Source organism: Oratosquilla oratoria, chromosome 32, assembly GCF_046742065.1.
Source record: "Oratosquilla oratoria isolate Oo_2021 chromosome 32, ASM4674206v1, whole genome shotgun sequence".
Taxonomy (NCBI): domain Eukaryota; kingdom Metazoa; phylum Arthropoda; class Malacostraca; order Stomatopoda; family Squillidae; genus Oratosquilla; species Oratosquilla oratoria.
In genome coordinates this window covers 4,545,554-4,566,490 of record NC_134808.1, presented here as the reverse complement: position 1 = coordinate 4,566,490, position 20,937 = coordinate 4,545,554, and positions in this window count along the sequence as shown.

The window sequence follows — 20,937 nt, the reverse complement described above, 5'->3', positions numbered from 1 at the left end:
CTAATCTTCTATCCTTTTACACTAAAGTATATAAGGCGTCAGATAACAATGATAATTACGATATTATCTACCTTGACTTTAGCAAAGCGTTCGATAAGGTGCCACACTAGAGACTACTAAATAAAACCAAAGCCCATTGCACAGGAGGAAAAGTGTTAGAATGGATTAGAGCTTGGATTAGTAACAGAAAACAGCGGGTCACCACAAATGGAGTAAAATCTAGGTGGGGCAATGTTACTAGTGGGGTCCCCCAGGGCTCGGTTTTGGGTCCCTTGTTGTTTATTATGTACATAAACGACTTAGACGACGGGATAAATAGTGATGTTAGTAAGTTTGCGGACGACACTAAAATAGGACGCCTAATTAGGTCAGGAGACGACGCAGAGATTCTGCAGGATGATCTTAATAAATTGTTCACATGGTCGGTGAAATGTCAAATGAACTTCAATATCTCTAAGTGTGGCGTGTTAAACGTAGGGCTACACAACCCCGAAAATAGATACAGATTAGATAACACGCTTTTAGAGAAAACTGAGTGCGAGAGAGACTTGGGAGTTCTAGTGAGTCCGGACCTTAAAACCAGGAAACTGTGCATTAGCGCCAGGAATAAACCTAACAGAGCATTAGGTTTCATTGCTAGGACGGTAACGATTAGAAGTGCAGAGGTAATTATTAAACACTATCTAGCGATAGTTAGATCCATCCTTGACTATGCCGTACAGTTTTGGGCTCCGTCCTACAGAATGGACATCAATTCACTAGAATCAGTACAGAGAAGAGTGACCAAAATGATACATGACTCAGAAATTTGCCTTACGAAGAGAGGGTTAGGCACCTTAACTTACACTCTCTGGAAAGACGCAGAGTGCGGGGTGATCCAATAGAGGTGTTCAAGTGGATCAAAGGGTGATGTAAACAAGGTCATCATATTAAAACAACAAGGCAGGACTCGCAGTAATGGTTATAAACTGGACAAATTTAGATTTAAGAAGGAAATAGGCAAGAATTGGTTTACTAATAGGGTGGTCGACGAATGGAATAGACTTAGTGACCAAGTAGTAAGCGCTGAAACTATCACTTGTTTTAAGAAACGATTAGACAACTTTAGGGATGGGGATGAAAGGTGGTGATGGACACGGAGCTGCCTAGTGTAGGCCTTATGGTCTCTTGCAGTCTCCTTCATTCTTATGTTCTTCTGTTCTTATACCACTTATCCAGATCTACCTGTTCCCCTGTCCCAATTTTCCTTGTAGGACAAGGTTTTCATTCGTAATGAGGAAGTGTTTGAACAGGATGTGGCACAACTAGTGATCCCTGAGTCTCTAGTTCCTGTTGTTCTGTCCCTTGATGACCCTCAGGCTGGTCACCCAGGTCGTGACAAAACTCTGGCTATGGCACGTAAGAAGTATTATTGGCCAAAAATGCGACTAGACATTACCTCTCATGTAGCCCAGTGTAGCTCTTGTACTCAGACCAAAGGTTCTACGCACACCGCTCCCATCTTAGAGTACCCTACTCCTTCTCGCCTTTTTCAAACTATGGCTATAGACCTTTTACAACTGCCTCGTAGTACTCAAGGGTCTGTGTATATCCTTGTGTGTGTGGACCACTTTAGTCGTTTTGTAATATTGGCTCCCTTACGTAGCAAGTCTGTTCCAGTAGTAGACCATGCTTTATTTTCTCATGTTTTTTGCCTATACACTACTCCTTCAGTACTCCTTAGTGACAATGGGTCGGAATTTAGGAGTGAGGTTTTAGCAAGCCTTTTTGAGCGTTACGGCATCACGCAAACATTCGTGACTGCTTACCACTCTGCGGCCATTGGTCTTGTGGAGAGGACAATTAGGAAGATTTTGGACTTACTCAGGCACGATGCTAGTAACCTTCATGAATCTTGGGAGGATTGGCTTCCACATATCAGTGCTTGTATTAACAACACCATTAATGTTTCTGCGGCAAGACGCCTCATTATGTTATCTATGGAGTGGAAAAAAGACTCCCTTATGATGTGCTTGATAGTCCTGCTCGTCCCCTCTACAATATTGAGGACTATAGTCAACTCCAATATCATACATCCCATAATATTTATAGTTCTGTAATAGATCAACTTGATGTCTCCAAAGCCAAGCTGTTGAAACATCAGCATCTCCGGGCTAAGCCTGTTCACGTCAGCATTGGTGATCATGTATATAAAAGCATGCCTGACTACCAATATAAAATCAATTTTAGATTTCCAGGTTCCTTTTTGCATCTCAATAAGTTCAGGGTTTTTTATTCTTCTCAGGGACTGATCAAAGTGTTACATGTTGATAGGCTTAAGGTAACTAGAGTGCCTATCCCTGCATTTACCCGGCCTCCCCCAAGGCCCACTGTGCAAACTATGCCTTCTGTATCTATCCTTCATAATTATAACCTCCGTTCAAGGGTTACTTTGTCTTCATAAATGTACATGTGCATTGTTATGTTGTTATTAATGCTTGTCTTGATCTGTACTTTGTATCTTGTTTATCTATTATGTGTATTCAATTGTATAATGTGTAACTTTGGGTTAGCTTTTAAGTGTCATGTCCCGGAGGTCCGGCAAATGCTGTCTTTTTCTCTTGTTTAACTGGCGCCAGTTCTTATGTTTCTTTACATATTTGTATGCAGTTCGTATATATCTTTATATGTTGTATTGTGTTGTGTATGTATATTTATATATTCATTGTGTCAAGTAATTATGTATGTTCATGCAATTTTTTCTCCACACTTTTGTATGTCTACTATATATTGTGGTGTGTGTGGAGTATGTTATCTCGTACGTTATGTTATTTCTATGTATAGGGTGTGCTGATGTATAAATATTTTCCCATAATTTTCATTACACTGTTGTGTGTGTGGAACTTGGTATATGTATCGTTCATTTTGCCTCTCTTTGGTCATTTATTTTTCTCGTTTGTTCGGTGGGGTCACCGAGTGGTGGTGGCCGAGCACTGTAATGGTGTACTTATAGCATTGTACTTTTCCTGTATATTATACATACGTACTTATAGCATTGTACTTTTCTTGTATATTATACATACGTACTTGTAGCATTGTTCACTTATTATTGTCTAGTGTACATTATTATCATTGTACATATTATCTGTATTTTATAAATATGTAATAAGAACCAAATATTATGCTCACTCACCCAAGAGTTCCCGCCTAGCTTGGCGGCAAGAAGTCTTGATTTTGCCTTCGAAGTGAGCGCACGCTCTGTCTCTGTAGTGCTATAGAAATATTAATCTATTCATACGCCGAGTATCATTAGCCACCCAATACAAAACTCAAATTTATTATTTAACCCACCTCCAGAAAAGGTGATAATGGTATTAAAAATGTACTACTACTACTACTACTACTACTACTACTACTACTACTACTACTACTACTACTACTACTACTACTACTACTACTACTACTACTACTACTACTTCTACAACTACTACTACTACTACTACTACTACTAAGACGACTATTACTACTACTACTACTACTACTACTACTACTACTACTACTACTACTACTACTACTACTACTACTACTATTTTTTTTTCTTTTTTAAGAAGAAACGACCTCCATCCTCGTGGAACTGTGTGGTGGAAGCAGCAGGTTCTGTCTCCCACAAACACAGTTCATTGGCCCCACTCCCGCCAATGACTGTGATCGACGACCCTTTTATTTATCTATTTATCTATTTAATTATTTTCAATAATGCCTAATACAAAAGTTCATTTATCCTACTGTCAACCACCGTCTGCTCAAAATCTAGGTTTTGTATATGTGCTGATTTGGGCGGTGGGGACCTGGTACCTCTCAGGCATAGGAGGGCTGATCTTAGGAGTGAGAATGACAGTCTACATCTCATCCATGAAACAATGCTACTATTACTACTACTTTTTTAAACGACCTCTATCCTCGTGGATCTGTGTGGTGAAAGCAGGATCTGTCTCCTACAGACACATTTCATTGGCTCCTCTCTCGCCAATGACTGAGGTCGACTACCCTTTTATATATTTTGATGAAGCCTAATACAGACTTTCATTTATTCTACTATCTACTACAGGCTGCTCAAAATCGAGGTTTTGTACATATACTGATTTAGGGGATGGGGACCTGGTACCTCTCAGGCATAGGAGGGCCGATCATCTTAAGAGTGATAATCACTGTCTACATATCATCCACAATACAATACTGCTTTTTGGTTGTTGGTTCTTTTCTGCCATCACCTTTGCCAGACGAGCGTAGAATGCCAATGACTGTGGTTGACTACCTTTTTATATATACTATACTATTACTATTATAACTACTACAAATAAAGCTACGGTGCTACCCTGCCTTCCTTAGCACCCTCAACACAGTAACATCTTTACTGGTTTCATTCAGTCCGTCACTAGGTGATTTCATTCAGATGTGGTCATGAACCCCAAGCCGAAAAACGTTTTGTTTGACCTTTACCCAAATTTCCAGTTCAGGGTCAAGGGTTCCGTTTAGAAAAAAGAAAGAAAGAAAAAGAAAACTAATTTGGTGTCAGAGAAGTGTTGCTGTATTGAAAGAAGTAGATTGCAGAGGTCGTCTTAACACGTTGGGCAAGGTTTGCTTGTTTGCGTAGTACCAGAGGGCCTAGACAAGCAAGCAGGACAGGAACACGGAAAAGGTGCATCAAAGCACGCGAACCCTTCCGTACCGAGTGACAATTTTCCTTTTATCGCTTCTGTAGCCAGGAGGCGATTCTGTTCATCTCCGTGGCTCCCTGGCTGACGAAGAAGTTAGCGACCAGATGTGTGATGGCACCTCTGCCTCCTACTCCTCCTCCTCCTCTTCTTCCTCCTTGTCCTCCTCCTTCTCCTTCTCTTCCTTCTCTTTCTCCTTCTCTTTTTTCTCTTCTTTCTCTTTATCTCTCTCCCTTTCCTCCCCTTCTCCTCTTCCTCTTCCCCCTCTTCCCCCATCTCCTACTCCTCTTCCTTCTCCTCCTCCTCCCATTAATCCTTCGCCTCCTCCTGCTCCTCCTCCTCCTCCTCCTCTTCTTCCTCCTTGTCCTCCTCCTTCTCTCTCTTCCTTCTCTTTCTCCTTCTCTTTTTTCTCTTCTTTCTCTTTATCTCTCTCCCTTTCCTCCCCTTCTCCTCCTCTTCCTCGTCCCCCTCTTCCCCCATCTCCTACTCCTCTTCCTTCTCCTCCTCCTCCCATTACTCCTTCGCCTCCTCCTCCTCCTCCTCCTCCTCCTCCATCCATTTCCATTCCTGTCCCATTCCATTCCCACCTATTCCCTTTCTTGTCCCCTTCATAGGGTGTTGATTGCAAAAAGACTTCAAACAGTCATTATTTTAGTGACTTTGATGACACCACTACGGACCAGAGTCACACAGTATCCGTTTATAACAGATAATAGTGGATGCAATATCTCTCTCCTTTACCGCCATTATGACTCGCCCAGCTCTTCGGTGCCATATGGTCCACAAAGATAGAAACTCTGCTATTTCTCATAAAATACAAATACAATTTTTTTTCCCATTACCAAGCCATCCTTCTCTCTCTCTCTCTCTCTCTCTCTCTCTTTCTCTCTCTCTCTTTCTCTCTCTCTCTCTCTCTCTCTCTCTCTCTCTCTCTCTCTCTCTCTCTTTCTCTGTATTTCCATTTCTCTTTTTAATTAGTCTTGCTCACCCCACTCCTAGACACGCATACACAGATAGATTTAAATTTAGATTTAGATTTAAAGAGAGAGAGAGGCTCACAAAGGACAGATCATTGTAGTCCGTAGTCGACTTGTGTCTAAGTGTACATTAGAGTCAACAGAGCGATTTGCAGCTGAATAAAGACGTCTGGTGTCGGCCAAAATAAGAAAAGCAAGTGTGTTTCGGTATGAATGGGATAATTAATATAGGGTTAATCCTTGTGTTCTATATAATACATACAGACATGCGCGCTTGCTTGCGCGCACACACACACACACACACACACACACACACACACACACACACACACACACACACACACACACACACACACACACACACACACACACACACACACACACACACAGACACACAGACACACAGACACACAGACACACAGACACACAGACACACACACACACACACACACACACACACACACACACACACACACACACACACACACACACACACACACACACACACACACACACACACACACACACACACACACACAGACATGCGCGCTTGCTTGCACACACACACACACACACACACACACACACACACACACACACACACACACACACACACACACACACACACACACACACACACACACACACACACACACACACACACACACACACACACACACACGCGCGCGCGCGCGCGCTCGACTCCGTGACGTGCTTGGTAGAGTTCCCGACTGTCACTACGGCGGTCCGGGTTCGAATCCTGCCCAGGGCTGAAATAATTTCAGTGTCGCTGCGCTTCGAGTCGGTACTCCAACTCTCGTTGGGTGTGTGTGTGCGTGTAAGGTCACAGCATTGCCCATTGTTAGCTCCACTGCCACTAACAATTAGTCACTAATGTTATTCGTCTGTAGGCCCCATGCCTCTTCTTTCTCTTAAGTATGTTTCTATCAAAGCTTCGGTCACAAATTATTAAAGTTTCTTGATGGGGTGAATTAAACGGAGATATCGATTTCTTATGTTCTTTCTTCTGAGTAATTACACTTGGTTATTCAATCTACACCAAGGGGCTCTCCTTTGGGATCCTTGTACATCCCAACAAGTCAAGTCTGCTCCGACGTCACAATTTAATTCATCCAATAACTTTGAACGATACAAATAATTGCCACCCTTTAAGGGCGTGACTTTACCTCCGTGCATCAATAATTTCTCTCATCCTCCACACTTTCCTCCAATCAGAAAGACTGTTATACTGTCTCAAGCAATATTGTTTAAGCAAGCACTCTGTCGCAAGCTGAACGTGGTATATAAGGCGGCAGACAACAATGAAAATTACGATGTTATTTACCTTGACTTTAGCAAAGCGTTCGACAAAGTGCCACACCAGAGACTACTAAATAAAATCAAAGCCCATGGCATAGGAGGAAAAGTGTTAGAATGGATTAGAGCTTGGATTAGTAACAGAAAACAGCGGGTCACCATAAATGGAATAAAATCTAGGTGGGGCAATGTTACTAGCGGGGTCCCCTAGGGCTCGGTTTTGGGTCCCTTGTTGTTCATTATGTATATAAACGACTTAGACGAAGGGTTAAATAGTGATGTTAGTAAGTTTGCGGACGACACTAAAATAGGACACCTAATTAGGTCAGGAGATGACGCCTAGATTCTGCAGGATGACCTTAATAAGCTGTTAACATGGTCGGTGAAATGGCAAATGAACTTCAATATCTCTAAGTGTAGCGTGTTAAACGTAGGGCTACACAACCCCAAAAATAGATACAACTTAGATAACACGTTTTTTGAAAAATCTGAGTGCGAGAGGGACTTGGGAGTTCTGGTGAGTCCGGACCTTAAAACCAGGAAGCAGTGTATTAGCGCCAGGAATAAAGCTAACAGAGCATTAGGCTTCATTGCTAGGACGGTAACGAATAGAAGTGCAGAGGTAATTATTAAACTCTATCTAGCGATAGTTAGACCCATCCTTCACTATGCGGTACAGGTTTGGTCTCCGTCCTACAGAATGGACGTAAATTCACTAGAATCAGTACAGAGAAGAATGACCAAAATGATACAAGGACTCGGAAATTTGCCTTACGAAGAGAGGGTTAGGCACCTAAACTTACACTCTCTGGAAAGACGCAGAGTGCGGGGTGATCTAATAGAAGTGTTCAAGTGGATCAAAGGCTATAACAAGGGTGATGCAAACAAGGTCATCATAATAAAACAACAGGGCAGGACTCGCAGTAATGGGTGTAAACTGGACAAATTTAGATTTAAGAAGGAAATAGGCAAGAATTGGTTTACTAATAGGGTGGTCGATGAATGGAATAAACTTAGTAACCATGTAGTAAGCGCTGAAACTATCAGTTGTTTTAAGAAACGATTAGACAACTTTATGGATGGGGATGACAGGTGGTGATGGATACGGAGCTGCCTAGTGTAGGCCTTATGGTCTTTTGCAGTCTCCTTTATTTCTTATGTTCTTATGTTCTTATATCACTTTTATCAATACCCTAGCCTATGTTTACAAAACACCAGACGGCAAGCGAGAATATGCAACTCTGTACTTCCTATCGGCCATTGTTTCAAAACATCCAAGTAATAAAATTTACATTCCTTTCCACCTACCCCTCTATCTACCCAAATATCTACCTCTATCTACCTGCCTCTTACAGGGCTCGGCAGCTACCCTTGGTCGTCCCGACCAATTATTTTGCTAGTATATACTTGGAAATATCATATATAAGAAGCTAATCTACCTTTACGTAAACTGATAAAATTTTATTAGTAAAACATATCAAACATATACATATCAAAGAAATAAGGAGCCCTCCAAAATGCACAATAATAATTCAAGCAGAGAAATGGAGAATAGCATACATGTCTAAATGATAAAGCATATCCCAAAATAATTTGCAATATATAAAATGAAATGTAAAGTAGATTTGCAAAACTCACTACTTTTATTAAGAACATTAGATTTCAATGGATAATGGTTTCATAATCTTTTCAAAGATGTAACAATATGCAATATGAGTTAAAAAAGTATTGTAAACTGTCTCTTCTTGCACTTAAATGATTTTTGTTAACACAATTATTTTTTTTTCAAAGAAACACTCTTAATGCTTTACAAAATAATATATCAATACTTATATGAATTGTCCTTAAGTAGTGGCATGAATCCAAGTCTGAGCACAGCAGATCCAAGTCTTCATGTTCCAGCTTGACACCAAGTTCCAGTAATTTAGGTCTCCCATCCCAAGTACATACAATTGATCAAATTAATAATATCTGTAAAATACATCAAGATTAATATTCAATTCACATAGAATATTATCAAAATATTCCCTATACTCTTCTGGTTCATCAAAATTGATAGATAGGGTATCACAGCATTCATTTTCACAAATCTACAACTTAACCTTCTTCATATCATCTAAATGGCCTATCAATTCTTCCCTATTTTCTAAGTGTAACAGATTATATCTATTTCCATCTGCAGAATCAATTGCCCTATATGGACCTGAGTCCCTTGGTGAAAGTTTATTATAGGGTGAATGTAGTCTGACCATGACTAAATCTCCTATTTTCAATTCTAGTTTATGTGCTATTTTGTGTTGTTGCTTTTTCATCTCTTGTGAATACTCCTGAATATGTTCCCTAACTCTTTGGTGAATAATTTGAAAAGTATTTATCCTATTTGAGATATAATCATCTATATTATACATAGGTTTCTGCTCTGCAGTCAAGATTTCATATGGAAGAGTTTTGTCTTCCCCAAAAATAATAAAATGAGGTGTTTCACCTGTTGCCATATTAATTTGGTTGTTCAGAGTACATTTTACACAAGGAATACAAGTATCCCAGGTAATAATATGAGGACTTATCATACTTCTCAGACATGTAATAATGTTCTTATTTAACCTCTCTACAACTCCATTACTTTATGGATGATTCACTAAAATATTCACTTTTTTTATCTTAAATAAACTACACAATTTTTTTCAAGGTTTTGTTATTAAATTCAGTTCCATTATCTGAAACTAAGATCATAGGTGTAGTGAAATTACAGATTATCTGATCATAGATTACTGAAGCAATAGTTTCAGCTTTCTTATTTAGAATGGGTTGTAAAATACAAAATCTTGAAAAATAACCAATAGCAACCACTATATATTTATATCCATTTTCAGACATAGGTAACTCCAATGTATGTATGTGAACTCTTTCCCAAGGTTTCTGTGGAATGGGATAGGTAAATATAGGAGCAGGTTTTGGTGTATTTCCTTTCACCTTAACACATTTCCATTTTTTTCTATATAATCATATATATCTTTCTTCATACCTGGCCAAAAGTATTTAAATTGTGTCTGTCTATAAGTTTTACCCTTCCCTTGATGTGAACTACTATCACTATCATGAAGTAAATTCAATATCTCATTTATAAGTTTGTGGTATTACCAACTGATTTACTGGATCTCTAGAAATATCTTTCCCACTTACAACTGTTTTTCTATACAAAAGTCCATTGGTCAAATGAAATTCCCTTTGGTAGTTTTGGAAGATTTTCTTTTGGGTTCATCAAATACTTGGCTAATGAGTCACATGTCTTATCATCTCTTATTCTCTTATTATCATTTCCTCATCTAAGGTTACTAACCCCTCTATACTACAAACAAAATTAATCAACCCTGTCATTGGTTGGCTAATGTTTCTAGAAAGTGCATCTGCCGCAACATTCTTTCTACCCGGAATATATTCAAATCTAACTTCATAGCACTGAAGTACCGCAAACCATCTAGCGAGTCTGCCTCTAAGATTTCTATGCTTAAATAAGTTCTGAACAGCTGTATGATCAGTCCACACTCTGATTGGATACCCCAAAATCATATCTCTAAAATATTCTAATGAATATATCACTGCTAATGTTTCTCTTTCTGTTATAGAGTAGTTTCTGCATTATTACAAAGTCTTGAAGTGTAAGGTATTGGTTTCAAAGTTCAATTTCTCTCTTGCATAAGTATTCCTCCTAATCCTTTGTCAGATGCATCAGTGCAAAGAATGAATTCTTAATCATAGTCTGGAAATATCAAAATTGGAGAACTCGTGAGTTTATCTTTCAACTTGTCAAAAGCTAGCTTTTGTACAGGTCCCCACATGAACTTTGATTCTTCTTCAACAAAGAACTTAATGGATTAGCAATGTCAGCATATTGTTGAATACATTTTCTATAATATCCTGTAAATCCCAAGAAACTTTTAACTTTTTCTATATTGTTTGGAACTGGAAAATTCCTTACTGCTTCAACCTTTAAATTCACTGTACTAAGTCCATGTCTGTCTGTCTTATGTCCCAAATAAATAACACTGTCCTGCAAGAACTTACATTTTTCAAGTTTCACGTTCAATCCTTTTCAACTAGTCTTGAGAATATCAGGTCTAATTTCTTAAAGTGCTCAATCACTGTCTGGGAAAATACTAGAATATCATCTAAGAATACACTGGTAGAGTTTCCTAACATAATAACAGTCTTGTGCTTTATGTCCCCAAGTATTACAATTGAAACATATAATACTAGTATCCCTGGATGGACTTCTAGACTTCTGTCTATGTCCTAATTCGTTTATCTTAAATTCTCCTCTGAAGTGCCTCTGTTGTCCCACTGTCATCACATATGGATTTATTATTCTAGTCTCACTGTACCCTTGCATTAGATAATCTACCTCTCCTAAATTCATATTTGACTTGAGATCTTTATACAGCTTTTCTGCCGTTAAATCGTCAGAATTTTTAGTCAACAATCCAAATGTGATCAATTTCATTACCTGAGAAACTTTCATTTTGTCACTAGATTTTTCTATCCAATCTGAATTTTTCAAGATAGAATTCATGTCTTTTGACCATCTATCTAATCTAGCTAAGTATTCTGTGTCTGATTCACTTGTTCTAACTTCTTTGATCATTCTAACCAAAGACCTGATAGGATCCTGATCACACTTTGACATAGAATGTTTAATGAACTCTTTCTTATAAGCTTTATATTGGTTGATATCTTCCATTTGCTGGAAACTTATGGTAAACCTAGCTCTACCTGTCTCAGGATCTACGTTCTCCTTTAAAATGTCTATTTTTTCATCTATTATATTCTTGCTTACAATTAATGTATCTATTAAGTTAAGGAACTTATTAACTCCTAAGGTGTTTTCATCCCTGGTGAATTTGGGAATGTTTATATTTGAGGTATGTATTTCGTGCTTTAGCACGTTAGTATTAGTGTTACTCATACCTTCAGTAAGTTGATTTGACTTGACTGCCTCCACGTAGTCTTCCTTACGTACGTCAACCTCGTCGTCCCTCGTCAGACCTTGTTCACTGCCTTGTTGATCGTCTTGTAGATGATCGCCTTGAAGATCGCCTTATTCCACTCGTAGTATGAAGACGTAGTATTGAAGACCCCTCCTTCCTCGTCTTGTCGTCCTTTGGATTTAGCATACGCGTTGGTTGTGGTTGTGCACTGCGTGGTTACGGTTGCGTACAATATAGATTGGTGTACCCGTAGACTTATCTTGCACCAGTCTTGTAGTTTCTTCGGAGTTCTTTTAATCACTTCGGAGGAGTTCGTTTAATCACTTCGGAAGAGTTCATTTAATCACTTCGGAGGAGGTTCATCCCTAGCTGCCGCCACTGTTAGCTCCACTGCCACTAACAATTAGTCACTCATGTTATTCATCTGTAGGCCCCATGCCTCTTCCTTCTCTTAAGTATGTTGTTATCAAAGCTTCGGCCACGAGTTATTAAAGTTTCTTGATGGGGTGAATTAAACGGAGATATTGATTTCTTATCTTCTTTCTTCTGAGTAATTACACTTGGTTGTTCAATCTACACCAAGGGACTCTCCTTTGGGATCCTTGTACATCCCACCAAGCCAAGTCTGCTCCAACGTCACAATTTAATTCATCCAATAACTTTGAACGATACAAATAATTGCCACCCTTTAAGGGCGTGACTTTACCTCCGTGCACCAATAATTTCTCTCATCCTCCACACTTTTCTCCAATCCGACTGTTATACTGTCTCAAGCAATACTGTTTACGCAAGCACTCTGTCGTAAGCTGAACGTGGCTTAAATGTTTACAATTCGTCATATCATCACTTTTATCAATACCCTAGCCTATGTTTACAAAACACCAGACGGCAAGCGAGAATATGCAACTCTGTACTTCCTATCGGCCATTGTTTCAAAACATCCAAGTAATAAAATTTACATTCCTTTCCACCTACCCCTCTATCTACCCAAATGTCTTCCTCTGTCTACCGGCCTCTTACACCCATAGATCGGTCATACGAGCTCTGAGCTCTCTTCCGGGAGGGAAATAGCTATTGATCACGAGCACAACACGTGATCCAAAGACCATGGTGAATCACTAGACACAACCTCGTGGCGCAGTGGTTAGAGTTCTCGCCTGCCACTATGTCGTTCCGGGTTCAAATCCCGTACAGGGCTGAAATAATTTTAGTATCACTGCGCTGCGGGTTGTTGCTCCAACTCTCGTGGGTGGGGATTTGCGTGTGTGTGTGTGCGTGTAAAGTCACATTATTACCCATAGAACGGTCATACGAGCTCTGAGCTCTCATCCGAGAGGTTGGTAACTGTCAGTCACGAGTCCAACACGTGAGCCAAGACCATGATGAATCACAAACACATCACACACACACACACACACACACACACACACACACACACACACACACACACACACACACACACACACACACACACACACACACACACACACACACACACACACACACACACACACACACACACATACACACACACACACACACACACACACACACACACACACACACACACACACACACACACACACACACACACACACACACACACACACACACACACACACACACACACACACACACACACACACACATGTATTGGGGGCATATGCCGAGGGCGCGTGAAGTCACCCTTCCTTTTCCAAGCATCACCCATTTGCAGGTTCGGTCTCAATTGACTTAGTCTAGCCATGGGTTCTGTCTCTTGTGGAGATCACCACGTGAGTGATATCAACATTAGGTAAGCGTGCCAAATACCTTGTAGTGACAAGTTGCTATCACCATTATGTAACCTATAGTCACCCCTTGTCTTTGACTGATGTGTAATGTACCCTCTTTGCTCAGAGACTATGTTCACTGGCGAGTCATCTCGCCTATGATTAGACTTGTAATTTTGTGTTTGTAGGGAGAGTAAGTAAAAATTGAGAAACAACAGTGTTTTTAACCTCTTCTTACCGGTACCCTCTACTACCAAGTGCATAGTAATAGCAACAATGGCACCCCCTCGCCAGGTACTGCAACCCATATAGCTGGAATTAACGTTCACAAATTATGCTGGTAACAGGACAAGACTGAATCTCGCGGAGCAGTCTCTGGTATGATATAAAGTAATTCCAGCGATACACCATGATTATTCGAATACACTTGGTATCAAAGACATCAAGACGCCTCTTCAAGTCAGCATTCAATGCCCATGTCTCACAGCCGTAAAACAAGATACAGGGCACAAGTGACTAGATTTGGATCTTAGTCCTTCTGTATAAATATAGACAACGTCATATACTCTGGATGAGCGAGTCCATAACACCATGTGTAATGCCAATCCTTTGAAATACTTCCTGACATGACCCAGCACTGTTATGCACTACATTTACCAAGGTAAATGAAACTTTCCTCCCCACATGCATAGACAGACTTAATAGTGTCATCCAGTATGCCCACAAACGCCTGGACTTTGGTCTTGGTCCAGTGGATCTCAGGCCTAAGCGGTCCCGCCTCCCTGTGTAGTGACTGGATGGCTGCAACCAGGGCCTCTAACGACTCCACAAGAAATACAACGAATGGATTCATATGTCTAATGTTACAGCATTTCCCATAAATAAATTTGTAAACAAGTTCTGAGCTCTCATCCTGAGGGTAGAAGCCGTCGATCACAAAATTGCCAAGATCATGCTGAATCCAAACCTAACTCATGGCATATGAAATTTATAGACAGTCATTTCCTATGGTTAATGTATATATATATATATATATATATATATATACATATATATATATATAGACATACATATGTATATATATATATATATATATATATATATATACATACATATATGTATATATATATTATACATATATATATACATACATACATATATATATATATATATATATATATATTGTAACGTAATATTAGATATTACGTCATATGTGTAATTATGTTATAGAATTGTGTTCCTTTGTATTACATAACCATGTTCATATTTCTTGTCTATGTATATATTGTAACAATGTTTAGCAGTAACGCCCGTCCACTATATGTAATCTTGCCTACGTGCGGAGAAATGTGCGCACTCTTGTAGAACAAACAGACAAGCGAAATCCTGAATAGTTCGGAGCGCACAGATTTGACAGTTACTAAATAAGTAGATTGTTCAAGCGAGTCGAGGGTCTTAAAACTACCCATGTTGACGTGTGTTAACTTACCCTCCTCCCCCCTTTGCGCTCACCCGCACCCTTCACCGGAAGTATCCCGCTTCCGGTCCAATGGTATATAAGCGGTGGAAATCACTCACACCTTGTCATTTCCCGCATATTGATCTCTTGATAAAAATACAAGTTTGGACTCATGAGACGATTGGTGGGAAGTGAACACCCTTTTTGCCTACATTACGTGTCTTATATACATTGCATTGCATTATACTTATATTTGTACTTATTACTTATTTTGATACATGTTCCTGATCTCTTTGTACTTAGATAGTACCATATTGTATACGTATCTTGTGTTTCTTATTTGAACGATACTTTCCATATTCTTATAATCATGTAACGGTCCCATTGACCCTACTGCCCATTCTCTTTTGTGTTGATTGCCTGTAAATATTTTCCATGATATTAATAATTTCGTTTACTAGTTTTATCGCTAGTTTAATATTCCTTTCCTGGAATCTTCTTTGTTACCTTTACTTCTAGTCTTACGAATTATCTAGGCCCTGACCAGATAATTCAGTCCTACAGTGGCTTCTAGAAGTGAGCTGGTTCTTAAGCACTTATCCGTTATACGTAACGTCTCTTCACATAACCAGCCCGTCCCGTAACAAAGTGGCGACCTTGCCAGGATATTTTATCAGGTATTTAACACATTCTTTTAGAGATGGATGATATAATTCAAGAATTCGTTCAAAATCCCAAGGTAAGTTTCTTAAAGAAACAAACTAAAGACACTTTGATAGAAATAGGCAAGCACTTTGGAGTAGACATTGATACAAGTTTGCGAAAGAAAAAATTACTTCAGGAACTCGTTGAAAATCTGATCGAAGATGAGATCTTATCTCCAGAAGAGGTTAAAGCTATACAAATTCCTTCAAATAGGTTAGAAATAGAGGCACGACTAACCGAACTTAAGATTAAGGAGATTGAATTAAAGGTCAGGAGAGTAGAAATTGAGGAGGAAGCTAAATTGAAACAAATGCAAATTGAGGCAGAATTTAAAGCTAAAGAGGAGGAAACTAAACTGAAACAAATACAAATTGAGGCAGAATTTAAAGGTAGAGAAGAGGAAGCTAAAGTGAAACAAGTAGCTAAAGAGGACGAAACTAAAATCAAATTGGCAGAATTTAAAGCTAGAGAAGAGGAAGCTAAAGTGAAACAAGTAGAGTTAGAATTAAAGAAGACAGAAGTAGAAGCTAAGATTGTTGATAGACAACCCGTAGTTCAGGAAGGTCATATAGATATTTCCAAGTATGTAAAACTAAAACCCAAATTGTCAGAAGGAGAGCCAGAAATTTTCTTTCTTCAGTGGGAAAAATTGGCGCAACAGTTACAAATCCCTAAAGAAAATTGGCCATTAATCATTCAAACACAATTTAAGGGTAAGGCTCAGCAAATTTATACTTCTCTTTCAGAAGCAGAAAGCGAGTATGATAATATGAAAGCTTGTATTTTAAAAGCTTATGAACTAATACCAGAGGCCTATAGACAGAAATTCCGTAATTATAGGAAGACACCTCAGTTAACATACGTAGAATATGCGGCTCAACAAGAGAGTTTATTGAATAGGTGGTGTTTGGCTAGTGAAACGGACACCTTAGATAGACTTAAACAGTTGATTTTATTGGAGCAGTTTAAGAATACCTTAGAGACAGATCTTAGGATTTTTATAGATGATCATGTTCCCGAAACTTTAACTAAAGCTGCTGTATTGGCTGATGAGTTCACACTAAATCATAAACCTAAGTCAAGACAAATGGAATCCCAAAAGTCAAAGTCATATATTCCAGATTCAACAAAATACTCTGATCCTTGGTCCCCAAAGAAACACTTTGAAAATCAGTCTAGCCCATCACATTTCAGTTACAGGTCTGATTTCAATCAATATCCTCCAAACCAACCTTGGCAAAGAATGGACAGGTTTAAGACTAATCCCCCTGTAACTTGTTCATATTGTAAAAAGGCTGGCCATCACATTTCAAATTGCAGAAAGAGACTGGCACCCTCATTCTCCAATAAGACACCAACTCTTGTAAGTAATATAAAATCAGATGATTCAAAATCCTCTATTCAGGATACACTACCAAAGAAGCCGGTATTGTCAAGTAATGTAGAACCCCCCTCATCAGATCATGATCCTTGTTTCAAACCATTTGTATCTTCAGGAACTATATCTCATAGTAGTAGTTCACAACAATATCCTATTTCCATACTCCGAGACACAGGAGCAAAGCAAAGTCTGATTTTAAATTCTGTCTTGCAGAATCTGGGTGAGTCATATACAGGTTATGATATATTGATAGAAGGAGTTGGAGGAATTGTAAAATGTCCATTACATAATGTTTTCTTGCGGTCTGATTTAACAACCGGAATGGTTAAAGTAGCAGTAGTAGACTCTCTTCCCATAGTAGGAATATCCTTATTGTTGGCCAATGACATCGCTGGAAGCAAAGTCATTTCTCCTTTAATAACAAATAACTCTAAGACCTCAGTAGAACCTTCAGATAACTTACAGTTGTTTCCCGCTTGTGCTGTAACCAGATCTCAGTACAAGAGATCTGAAGAGGAGACCTATAATTTAGAATCCCTATTCTCCCAAACTGACCCATCTTCTTCTTCACCAGTTTCTCTATCTAGAGCAGAATTAATCAAAGAACAGAAGTCAGATCCTTCTCTTAAAAATTTGTACGAGTTTGTTTCATCTCCAGAAGAAGTTGAAAATATGTCACGAGGTTTCTATATAGAAAACGGAGTCCTAATGCGAAAATGGAGAGCATCCACCGCAACCGCTGACCAGCCATGGCAAGTAAGGAATCAAATAGTCCTCCCTCTTGGTTTCAGGAATAATGTTCTAAGATTGGCTCATGATACTCCCTTAGCAGGTCACTTAGGGGTAAGAAAGACCTTGTTCAACATAACCCAACATTTCCATTGGCCCACGGTTGTCAAAGATGTTGCCCAATATTGTAAAACATGTCATACATGTCAACTTGTAGGTAAGCCCAACCAGAAAATTGTAGAAGCTCCACTCCATCCCATTCCTGTAATGGAAGAGCCATTTAAAAAAATTCTTATTGACTGTGTGGGACCTTTACCTCCTTCAAGTAAAGGAAATCAGTACATTCTCACAATCATGTGTATGAGCACTCGTTTTCCAGAAGCAATTCCTTTGAAAAATATTAAAGCTCAAAACATAATCAGAGAAATGTTGAAATATTTCACTATGGTAGGATTTCCCAAGAACATTCAAAGTGATCAAGGAAGTAATTTTCTTTCCAACAAGTTTAGAGAAACTCTTATAACACTAGGTATAAATCATGTAACTTCCTCCGCCTATCATCCTCAATCACAAGGTGCTCTAGAGCGCTTTCACCAAACGCTCAAGACAATGTTAAGAATCTTCTGTGCTGAGAACACTCGAAATTGGGAAGACGGACTCCCCTTTTTGTTGTTCGCCACCCGAACAACAATTCAAGAAAGCCTTGGATTCAGCCCGTCAGAATTAGTCTTCGGTCATGAAGTCCGTGGCCCCCTAAAGATACTTCATGAACAATGGATGAAAGAAGAACCACCAGTTCCTTCTTTGAAATACGTGTCCCAGGTCACCGAGAAGTTGTTAGAAGCTTGGAAATTGGCAAGAGAGAACTTGACGAATGCTCAACGAGTAATGAAAGGTCGGTATGATAAAAATTCTAAACTTAGAACTTTCTCTCCAGGAGATCAAGTGTTACTTTATCTTCCCATACCAGGAGATCCATTGCAGGCTAAATACAAAGGACCCTATGAAGTCTTGTCCAGAGCCAGTGATCTCAACTACATAATCAAAACTCCAGACAGAAGAAATAGTTCCCGTCTCTGTCACATAGATACCTTAAAACCTTATTATTCCAGAGATCCAATTCCAGCTTGCAGCTCTACCACAATAGAATCGGAAGAGCCGCCTGATAACCTGCCTAATCCTCCTGAGATTCCCTTGGAAAACTCTCAGATACTACAAAATCTTCAGATAAAAGTAGGACACTTATCTGAGAAACAAGATGTAGCAGAACCATTGACTGACCTGTTGAGAAAAGATCACGACTTCGTGTGGACGCCTACCTGTGAGACGGCCTTCAAAAACCTGAAGTCCCTTCTCACTAACGCACCAGTTCTAAGGGCACCCGATTTCCAACGACCCTTTCTTCTGCAAGTCGACGCCAGCGACACCGGTATCGGTGCCGCCCTCTTGCAAGAACACAATGAAGTTCTTCACGCTATCGCCTACTACAGCAAGAAGCTGTCCCCTGCGCAGAAGAACTACTCAACAATTGAGAAGGAGACGCTCGCTTTGGTCCAGGCCCTTATCCACTTCGAAGTCTACCTGGGTTCGTCCTCAACTACCATTCAAGTATATTCGGATCACAACCCCTTAAAGTTCCTACAGACTATGAAAAACAAGAATCCGAGACTTACACGTTGGAGTTTATTTCTCCAACCCTTTAAACTAACAATTCATCACATTAAAGGCGTCCTTAATGTTTTAGCCGACGTCCTTTCTAGAACATAGCTTTTCAACAGAAAATGAAAAGCTTTCCCAAACGGTGGAGGTGTAACGTAATATTAGATATTACGTCATATGTGTAATTATGTTATAGAATTGTGTTCCTTTGTATTACATAACCATGTTCATAATTCTTGTCTATGTATGTATTGTAACAATGTTAAGCAGTAACGCCCGTCCACTATATGTAATCTTGCCTACGTGCGGAGAAATGTGCGCACTCTTGTAGAACAAACAGACAAGCGAAATCCTGAATAGTTCGGAGCGCACAGATTTGACAGTTACTAAATAAGTAGATTGTTCAAGCGAGTCGAGGGTCTTAAAACTACCCATGTTGACGTGTGTTAACTTACCCTCCTCCCCCCTTTGCGCTCACCCGCACCCTTCACCGGAAGTATCCCGCTTCCGGTCCAATGGTATATAAGCGGTGGAAATCACTCACACCTTGTCATTTCCCGCATATTGATCTCTTGATAAAAATACAAGTTTGGACTCATGAGACGATTGGTGGGAAGTGAACACCCTTTTTGCCTACATTACGTGTCTTATATACATTGCATTGCATTATACTTATATTTGTACTTATTACTTATTTTGATACATGTTCCTGATCTCTTTGTACTTAGATAGTACCATATTGTATACGTATCTTGTGTTTCTTATTTGAACGATACTTTCCATATTCTTATAATCATGTAACGGTCCCATTGACCCTACTGCCCATTCTCTTTTGTGTTGATTGCCTGTAAATATTTTCCATGATATTAATAATTTCGTTTACTAGTTTTATCGCTAGTTTAATATTCCTTTCCTGGAATCTTATTTGTTACCTTTACTTCTAGTCTTACGAATTATCTAGGCCCTGACCAGATAATTCAGTCCTACAGTGGCTTCTAGAAGTGAGCTGGTTCTTAAGCACTTATCCGTTATACGTAACGTCTCTTCACATAACCAGCCCGTCCCGTAACAATATATATATATATATATATATATATATATATATATATATATATATATATATACAGTCACTATCCGAGTTACGACCTAGATTGGTTCCGACCAACCAGTCGTAAGTCAGATTGGTCGTAAGTCGCATCCAATTCAAAATGGCCGACACGAGTTTTATACGCTAGGATACATGATACCAATCTGTTGCG